The sequence below is a fragment of the Furipterus horrens genome, unplaced genomic scaffold (genome assembly GCF_987537825.1).
Source record: "Furipterus horrens unplaced genomic scaffold, mFurHor1.1.pri manual_scaffold_4, whole genome shotgun sequence".
Classification (NCBI taxonomy): Eukaryota; Metazoa; Chordata; class Mammalia; order Chiroptera; family Furipteridae; genus Furipterus; species Furipterus horrens.
The window spans coordinates 88546903-88557722 of record NW_028327174.1 but is presented as its reverse complement, the minus strand read 5'-3'; positions in this window follow the sequence as shown (position 1 = coordinate 88557722).

Genomic DNA, 10820 nt, shown 5'->3' with positions numbered 1-10820 from the left:
TTACTATGTGTGGTTCACTGAGGTGGATACTGGCATATACAGGTACCTAAAGTATGGCCTGAGCTTTCCAGGAGCTTCCAATCTTATAAGAAAAGACAGGTCAGGTCTACAAGCTATTAAGAACAATAAAATAAGTGCTATGAGAGAAGTTCCAAAAGGAAAACATCTATGATGCTTGTGAGTTATGATGTATAACTATAAAATATAGTTTTAAAACAAATCTGTAAGGATTGATTTATCAAACTGACTGATTTAGCTAAGCTCTCAGTGAAAGGGTAACCATGGATGCTATTAATTTATTCCAACAAGAACACAAATCTGGACATTATCTACAGAATGAGAGTGTTTTCTTCTCATTACCTCATGATGAAAGTTTGATATTTAGCTAAAGGATAATATTTCCCAATGTGATTGCCTACCTTAATTATAATTCAAATGTCTTATTATTGTTTCAGATACTCAATATAATGTCAGAGAAAAGTTATGTCCCTACCTAAGAAATTCAAAAGAGTGTGCACCCATTTCTAAAGGGTGTTTATAAAGAATTTTTTGAATGCTTTAAGCAATAGCAGTGTCATTAGAATAAGTGACTACTTTTAAAGACAAGTACACTCATTTGGATAGATAAATGCTTGTAAAGCCAATTGAAAATGAGTGTTCACACTTGACATTCACCACTTGAATAAACGTGTAAGAACTTACAGTATAAGGCATTGGTAATTACCAATGGCTGGCCTGCGCAGCTTACTTCTTAAGAGTTCAGAGATGAGAAAAATACAAGAATCTAAGAGAACAGGATAGCCCAGAAGAGAGGTGACATTTATAGAGGGTTGACAATGTTTTGATAGAATCAATAGTCTATACTTGCTGTTAATGGTATTACTTGGATAAAATGCAAGTTTAGTGAGTGGACAGTTGGAAGCAGAGTTTAGAATTCTCCCCATTAAATTGGACTGTTCCAATAAAATAGAGAATACTATAGATTTTTTTCTGGATTTTTAAATAAAAAATAGCAGTCATTCTTGGGCTATTTCACCACAACCCTTCTTAATGGCAGGTAAGAACTAGGTAACCTCAGGAAGACCTGAGTCTGAGATGGTTAATTTTATGTGTCTATTTTACTGGGCCGTGGTAGCCAAGCATTATTCTGGATGTTTCTATGAGGATTCTTTTGGGTGAGACTCACATTAAATCAGTGTACTTTGAGTGAAGCAGATTGACCTCCACAGTGCAAATAGGCCTCTCCCATCAGCTGAAGTCCTGAATAAAACAAAAGAATGACCTCCCCTGAGCAAAAGTAAATTCTACACAGATAGCCTTCAGACTTGAGCTTCAACATCAGCTCTGCTCTGGGCCTTCAGCCTGTGACCCACTCTGCAGATATTGGGCTTGCCAGGCTACACAGCTATGTGAGCCCATTTCTAAAATCAGCTTTCTCTCTGTCTCTCTGTCTCTCTGTCTCTCTGTCTCTCTCTCTCTGTCTCAGTTTTGTTCTCTTAAAGAGCTCTGAATAATAGAATCCATCACAAAAATTCAGAAAATGTTTTATGAATTAATCAGCTGAAACAAAGGAGAAAAAGTAATATGTTATTTTTTATATAAAAAGACACTAGAGCCCTGGCTGCTGTGGCTCAGTGGATTGAGTGTTGGCCTGCAAACCAAGTGTCGCTGGTTCGATTCCCAGTCAGGGCACATGACCGGGTTGCACGCCAGGCCCCAAGTTGAGGGCACATGAGAGGCAACCACACATTGATAAAAATAAAAAATAAAAAAAAAGACACTAGAATAAAAGCACTACATAGTACAGCAGTTCTCAACCTGTGGGTCGCAATCCCTTTTGGGGTCAAATGACCCTTTCACAGGGGTTGCCTAAGACCATTGGAAAGCACATATATAATTACATATTGTTTTTGTGATTAACCACTATGTTTTAGTTATGGTTGGGGGTCACCACAACATGAGGAGCTGTATTAAAGTGTCGCGGCATTAGGAAGGTTGAGAACCACTGACATAGTACATAGTAATAAAATGTCTTTTGTGTGAATATAACAGCCAAGCCAGAGAAACTTCACTCAGAACATTCACATCCAGAGTATGTGAGAAATCACTGTAGATTGTCTGAGACCCCTTCTGGGCTTTTGGAAGCAACTACCTGCCAAGACCTTTAAATATCCTACACCAGCTTTCTCTTTAAATTCTCCCAGCAACTCTTCCGGTTCTCCCTCTCATCGGGAGACAACCTGGCCTCACATTACCTGGAGCAGAGCTTCTCAAACTTGAATGAGCAAAAGAATCTGTTGGAAGTCTCCTGAAGCTATAGATCTGATTCCACAGGCCTGAGTCTCTATGCATCTAATGAGCCCTCTGTCAATCCCTAGGTCCTGGAACAAGGCTCTAGATCTGTCTGTCTCAAACTCTGAGTCACCTATGATCTTGTTAGACAAGGAGAATCTCAGGCCCCAGCTGACTTACTGAATGGGGACCCATGGGCTCCCTCTGGGGAGCCCAGCTCACTCTACCTGTTTCTTACCTTTGGCCTAAGAACTTATTGACTCTTCTCTTCCATTAAGTACTAACTCTCTACCTGACCCACTCCCTTTCCCCAGCTGGAGACTTTGTTTCTTACAGACAAAATTGGAGTGTTCTATACTTGCTGTCTCTCCTCCCTCCACAACCCATTCACATTATGTTCCTCTGTGTCCATGCATATGTTTGTGTGTGTACAGGAAGAAATTTACTGTGATCATTTAAACAATTAACCCATTCGATACAATTTCTCAATTGTTTTTAATCAGAAGTCTGTAAAAGGCATGTTAGTGACCCAGACGTCTTTATTTCTGAATGATCAACTTATTCTGGCAAGGTCATATGGACATTTGCTTCTCCTGCTCCCAGAAAAAAAGGCCAGGATGTACTTAAACTTCTGAACTGACCCCTTTGCTTTGTTGCTTAACCCACTCCAGTCAATTCTCAAGTTTGAGCTTCTCAGCCTGGCCTGCAGGGCCTCTGCTCCAGCTGCCTCTCAAATTCTCCTCACTCTTTACAATCCAGCAATGCCATGCTACTCAGGGTACTGGCGTACTTGTCTGTTTCATGTCTCCTGGGCCCCTGCTTGGCATCCTGGCACCTCTCCCTCTTCCCCTGGCTGCCTCCCAGACATCTAGGAGACATTTCCTCTTCTAGAACAACCTCCCCAAGCTCCCATGATATCCAGGGTGTTGCCCTTAATGTCGTCATGCAGCTCAGTTTCAGTGCACAGTCAGTGTTTGTGGAAGGAAAGAAGAAAGGAAAAATGATTCTACTTTTTCATTGAAAAAGGTTGCTTCAAGTGATCCAACTTCAGAGGCAGGAATCCTCCTTCCCTGTATTATAGTGTTCACAATAAAAGGAACCTGTTCCCGGGGAAGGTAGATGGCGGAGGAGTGAGGGGAGGCTGCACTTTCAGGCTCCCAAGACCCGTCTGTAGTTTGGACTAATTGCAGACAGAATATCTCAGTGAGCAGCTGGACACTGGCAGGAGTCGAGCCTTGGCAATGCTGGATTAGAGAAAACCATCTGGGAATGACCTGTTTAGTGAGGATAGCGGAGGAAAAGGGACGAGACAGGATTCCTGACTGGGGTGGCTGCCTGAGCTGCAGCTGGAAGTGCACAAAGGCTTTTTGGTGACCACAGGCTTCCCCAGAGAGGAGTTGGGAGGAGTGCTGATCTCTGCCACTGGCAGAGACAGGACTCGACCAGGTGGCATTGGCACTGAAGGACAGGAGACAGTGTGCTGCTGTGCATGTGAGAACGTAATTTTCCTTTATATTTTTCTCTCGTGGACTGCAGAGAGGGGTGGAAACGTTGAGGGTGGTAGGACATTCTTGAGGAGCGCAGGAACAGAAGCATGCTCATCCACTCCCCAACCCTCCCCTTGGGTCGTGCGGGTGCACATAGGGAAGTGCTCTCATTCACTGGCCCAGGTGTGTGGGGCCACTGGTCCAGGTGTCCCTCGGACATGCCCCAACAGACATAAGATCAGTGCCCCAACGGGCACAGGGAAGGCCTACTGGACACGCAGAAGACCACGTGCAGACACCCCTGGCCAGCTCCAGTGGGCGCCAAACCAGAGCGCAGACCACTTGCTCAGGCTCTGCTCGTGCCCGACGGGAGGCTGCGGCGTGGGAACAGCGGGCAGCAGCGACTCACAGACGCTCACTTCCACTGAGCACAAAGTGTCCCGGGCCCTGCCCTAAGAGGCGAGAGACCAACACCGAGAGCACAGCTCGGCAGGACTGAGGCTAGCTCTCGGGCCACCTTGTGCACGCAAGGGCATGCAAGTGCAAAAGCACCTCGGCCAGCTTCAATAGGCGCCAATCTCTCACTTCCACTGTGCCCAAGTGTCTGGGGCCCCACCATAAGAGGTGAGAGACCAACTCCCAGAACGCGGCTCGGCAGGCCTGAGGCAAATTCTCGGCCTCCTTGCACGCACAGGGGCGCACGCGCAAAGACACCTTGGCTAGCTCCAACAGGCGCCAAAGGAACGCACCGTGCAGGCCACTGTGGGTGCACACCACTGCTGTAAGGAACAGGAACCTCTGACCCGCCTCATTAGACCAGCTATGGATGCAGAATAAGAAGAGGACACACAAAGGCTGAACTGAGTAAAAACATTCCTCTTTTTTTGTCTTCCTTAAAGGGAAAGGGGGGAAAAATATATCTCTAATTAGTTTCATACAATCTCTCCTTCTCATTCTCTCTCTTTAATTGTTATTTGTTTGTCTGTCTAGTTTAGCCTCCCTTTCACTCTAAATAAATAGAATATAACTACTATATAAATCCAATACCATACAATCCCACTTTCTTACTATATTCTGCATTCTTCCCTCCTTTTCTTCTATTGTTATTAACATATAATGTTGCATAGTCTCAACTATTATTAATCTATCATCCCCTCTCTGAAAAATCATACTTTTCCTCCCTAAAAACAACTCTTATATATTCTTCTTATAGTATAAAAGCTCTAATCTCTTTACATTTATATTAATAGTGGCTCGTTGGCTGACAATAGCAGGATAGAGGGTGGGGGATATTTTTGAGGTTGTGGTTTTCCTGCCTGGGCTGTGTGTTTGTTTTTAACAGCATCTCCACAAAACAACTCAAGACAAAGTGGATAGAGTGACTCTCAATCAACTAGCCAGAAGGAAGATCCCACCAAAGAGCGTCTGAAATATAACCAGACAGCATAAACAAACGACATAAAGGGTAACCTAAGAACATCGGGCTCAGGAGGTCAAAGAGACTGCACCACTGAAACCCCCAGATCTCCTATAAAAAATCTCATACCACAAAGGTGGGAAGTCAAAGCAGACAAACCCCCAAAACAAAAACAAACAAGAAGAATCCAACATGGTAAGACGCAGAAACAACCTCTCAATGGAAAGAAAAGAGGATTCCCCAGAGAAACAAGATGGCGGAGGAGTAAGTGGAAGCTACACTAACTTCCTCCTAGAACTAGTCTGGATTTACAATGTAATTTTGGAGAAATCATCTGGAATAACGAACCGAACACCAGCTGGAGAGAAGTCTTATAACCACGGAGAGACAGAAAAGGCCGCTACATCACAACGTGACCGGTAGGGAGTGCGGAGACGTGGAAGGGCTGGCTGGGCTCCCACGGGTGGCAGCTGAAGGGGCTGAGAAACAGCTCAGCAGCCGGGGATTCCCCCTGAGAAGGGCAGGGTCTAAACCCCCAGCTTGGCTTCCCAGCCTACAGCGACAGAGTGGAAAGTAAAATAGTATCAGCTGTGAAAAGCGAAAAGCCACAGGCTTTCTTGCTAGCCGGAGAGAAACAGCAGGAGAAAAAGAGCTCTTAAGTGGATCACATACGAAAATATTTTGGCCACCACTTACCCTGGGCTCAAGCAGAGGGAAGGCAGAGAGGACTGGAGACACTTGGGGAGAATTTGGCACGGTGGCTTTGAGGGGAGAACTGGAGGAGCAGCTGACTGGGTCCCAGTGCTGACTCATCCCCAGTACTGCGGGTAGACCATTCCCCTCCAAGTGGCGTCAGCCTGAGGGGAAGCAAAAGCCCTGCCTACAGGAATTAAGCTGCCACACCCACAGTCCTTAAGCCTGACAGCTAATCACAGATTGAATAGATTAACAATCAAAGAAGACAGACAACAGCAGTAGATCCCTGGAAGTCTCCAACAGGCTGCCTAGGGCCAGACTGGTACATGATCTGACGCCACCAGAGGCAGATCCAGGAAGTGCAGATCATTCCAAGAAGCACCAACAAACAATAGGAGTCAAAAAAATGGGGAGACAGAGAAACAACCTCCCATCAAAAGGAAAGGTAGAATCCCCAGAAAGAGTGCTAAATGAAATAGAGGGGAGCGAACTATCAGATATGGAATTCAAAACATGGATTATGGAGAAGCTGAATGAGCTCAGCGGAAACTTCAAAGAACTCCAGAAAAACTACAAGGAACTCACAGAAAATTACGTGAGCATGAAAAAGGACATAGAAGCTATCAATAAGAGCCAGGAGGAAATGAAAAATACGATCTCTGAATTGAAGAACACAGTAGAAGGAATTAAAAGCAGGCTAGAGGAAGCAGAAGATCGGATCAGCGAGCTGGAGGACAACCTACACAAAAACTCCCAGACAATGCAACAAAATGAAAAAAGACTGAACAAGACTGAAGAGGTTCTAAGACAGCTGCAGGACAACATGAAACGTAATAATATCCGTATCATAGGAATTCCAGAAGGAGAAGAAGAAGAGCAAGGGATAGAAAACCTCTTTGAAAAACTAATGACAGAAAACTTTCCTAACATGACGAGAGAAAGAGTCACGCAAGTCCAGGAAGCACAGAGGGTCCCAATGAAGATGAACCCCAACAGGCCCACTTCAAGACACATCATAATTAAAATGCCAACATTCAAAGACAAAGAGAGAATCCTAAAAGCAGCAAGAGAGAAACAACTAATAACATACAAGGGAGCTCCAATAAGGCTATCATCAGATTTCTCAGCAGAAACACTACAAGCCAGAAGGGAATGGCAAAAAATATTCCAAGCAATGAAAAACAAAGGCCTACAACCAAGAATACTCTACCCAGCAAGGCTTTCATTCAAAATGGAAGGTGAAATAAGGAGTTTCCAAGACAAAAGAAGGCTAAAAGAATACATCTCCACCAAACCAGCATTGCAAGAGATGCTAAAGGGTCTGCTTTAAGAAGATGAAGAAACAGAGAGACAGAGAGGAACACGAGTACAAAGGGGGAAAATGACAATGAATAAGTACTGAAAGAAAGAAGGAACTTCTACCATTTGCAACAACATGATTGGAACTAGAGAGAATTATGCTTAGCGAAATAAGCCAGGCAACAAAAGAAAATTACCTTATGCTGTCACCTGTTACAGGAAACTAATGAACAACACAAACAAATGAGCAAAATTGAACCAGAGGTATGTAAACAAGGAATAAACTAACAGTAACAAAGGGGGAGATGGGAGGGAGAGAAGGGGTAAGAAGGGGAAGGGTCTAGTCAAAGAACATGTATGAATGACCCATGGACATGGACAACTGGGTGGGGACTGACTGTGGGGGGGGGGCAGGGTGCAGGGAAGCAAGAGGGGGGAAAAAAGTGAGACAACTGTAGTGGAAAAACAAACAAACAGAAAATTTTTTAGTGGGGGAGGAATAAAAATATAAAGAATAGAAATGCAAGTTCAGTGAATATTAGAAGGACAAGGATTTTCCTTCCGATAAGACAGTCCTACAGATTTAGAGACTTGTATGTGGGTTATGTTACATAAATTAACATGTGTTTTCTGTTTTCAAAGGGCATAAGCCTACAATCTCATTACCTGAGTGATTATCTGTATGCATAGGCCTCACTTAATCCTGTCTGCATTGCTGCCTCCTGAGACTCAATGGTTTGGCTGAACTAAGTGGCTGGGTTGGTGAAGAACGGGGTGGTCTGTGGGCTTCACTTTAAAACTGGTTTCTCTTTTCTATCCTAATGGCTTGGACAGAAAAAGCCCAGAGGCCTGAGATGGGGGAAACCTAAAATATTTCCCTCAGTCCAAAATAAGTATAATGGGCAAAAGGGTTTTGGACAGGTGAGATGTACCTGGCACACCTTCCTCCAAAGAAGCCCTTCTTTTCCCTAATGTGGGACATTGAAAAATTAATACCTGTCTTTTGTCATCTAGTGGTTACGGATTAAATGATGTCCTTTAACCCTGTTGCCCCCAGAATACAACAAGGATGCCAGCCTGTCAAACCAAGCATGCCGTTGTCCAGAGACAGCCAACCAACCTGGAGTCTGCACGATCCTTCCCCTTGTGGGAAGGCCACCCTCCCCTCCACATCCCCACTCTTATTAGGGATTTCTTGACCCACGGGTAGGTAGGACGACGACCATGTCCAGCTTGAAGCAGCTAGAGGAGCTCGAGACCTTCATCCATTGTCCTTTATAAGATTGTAAAGGGTCTTAAGTCTGAGAAGGAGGAATTGTTATTTTTTATTGTTAAAATATTTAACTAATTAATTAATTAACTTTAAAAAAAGAAGAAGAAGAATATATGAAAAGGTGAGGCGGGAGAGCTTGTATGTACGACCCATGGGCATGGACTTGGAGAGGGGATTGTTGGGGAAGGGGGATGCTGGGCGGAGGGGAGCAAAGGGGAAAAAAAAATTGGAACTATTGTAACAATATAATCAATAAAATATACTTAAAAAAAAAAAAAAAAAAAGAGGATTCCCCAGAAAGAGAGGTAGATGGAATAGACATAGCCCAAATGTCAGACACGGAATTCAAAACAATGGTGGTGAAGAAGTCAATATACTTCAAAACCTTAAAAACAACCATGACAACCTCCAAGGAAGTTACCAACAGCTCCAAGAAAATTACAGGGAACTTGCAGAGAACTACACCAGCATAAAAAAAGACATAGAAACTATTAACAAGAACCAGGAAGAAATGAAGAATTCAATCTCTGAACTGAAAAACACAGTAGAATCAGTCAAAAGCGGACTAAACGAAGCAGAGAATCAGATTAGTGAGTTAGAAGGTAATATAGAGAAAAACTCCCAGATAATACAGCAAAATGAAAAAAGATTGAAAAAGTACGAAGAAGAAATAAGGGAATTACAGAATAGCATAAGGAAAAACAATATCAGACTCATTGGAATTAAAAAGGGATCAGAAGAACAGGAATAGAAAAACTGATAGGAGAAATAGTGACAGAAAATTTTCCCAACCTGATGAGAGAAAAAGTTATACAAGTTCAGAAAGCACAGAGAGCTCCAATGAAAAGGAACCCAGAAAAACCCACTCCAAGGCACATCATAATTAAAATGACAACATTAAAAGACAAAGAGAGAATGCTGAAAGCAGCAAGAGAAAAAGAGCAAATTACATACAACGGAGCTCCGATAAGGCTATCGACCGATTTCTCAACAGAAACACTACAAGCCAAAAGGGAATGGTCAAAAATATTTCAAGCAATGAAAAACAAAGGCTTACAACCAAGAATACTCTACCCAGCAAGGCTCTCATTCAAAATGGAAGGTGAAATAAGGAGTTTCTCAGACAAAGGAAGACTAAAAGAATACATCTCCACCAAACCAGCATTGCAAGAAATGCTAAAGGGAATGTTCTAAGAAAAATAAAATAAAATAAAATAAAAAGAGGAGAGAAACAGAGGTACAAAGGGAAATGAATAAATACATGCCAATAATAACCTTAAATGTAAATGGATTAAATGCTCCAATTAAAAGACATGGGGTAACGGAATGGATAAGAAAACAGGGCCCACATATTTGCTGTCTACAAGAAACACACCTCAAAACAAAAGACTTACATAGACTGAAAGTAAAGGGATATAAAAAAATATTCCAAGCAAACGGACCTGAAAAAAAAGCCGGGGTAGCAGTCCTCATATCAGACAAAACGGATTTCAAAGCAAGGGCAATAAAAAGAGACAAAAAAGGACATTTCATAATACTTAAAGGAACAATCCATCAAGAAGATATAGCACTGATAAACATATATGCCCCCAACATAGGAGCCCCCAAATACATAAAGAAAATACTAGAAGAGCACAAGAAAAATATTAACAGCAACACACTCCTAGTAGGGGACTTCAACACTCCATTATCAACAACAGACAGATCATTTAAGCAAAGAAACACCAAGGATATACAGGCATTGAAAAACACACTAAACCACATGGACTTAACTGATACATATAGAACTTTTCACCCCAAAGAAGTAAAATATACATTCTTTTCAAGTGCACATGAGACATTTTCAAAGATAGACCACATGATAGGACACAAAAGTAGTCTCAAAATTCAAGAAAACTGAAATCATATCAAGCATCTTTTCAGACCACAATGCCTTGAAACTAAAAATCAACCTCAGAGAAAAAAATCAAAGACACCCAAACTCATGGAGAATGAATAGCATGCTATTCAATAATGATAGGGTTAACAATGATATCAAAGAAGAAATCAAGAAATTTCTGGAAACTAATCATAATGAACATGAAACAGCCCAAAACCTATGGAACAGAGCAAAAGCAGCCCTAAGAGGGAAGTTCATAGCAATACAGGCATATCTGGAAAGGATAGAAGAATCTCAAATAAAAAATCTAACCATAAAGCTACAAGAACTAGAACTACAACAACAAACAAACCCTAGGGCAAGAAGAAGGAGCGAAATCATCAAGATCAGAGCAGAACTAAATGACATAGAGACTAAACAAACAATCCAAAAGATCAACGAAACTAGGAGCTGGTTCTTCGAAAAAATAAACAAAAT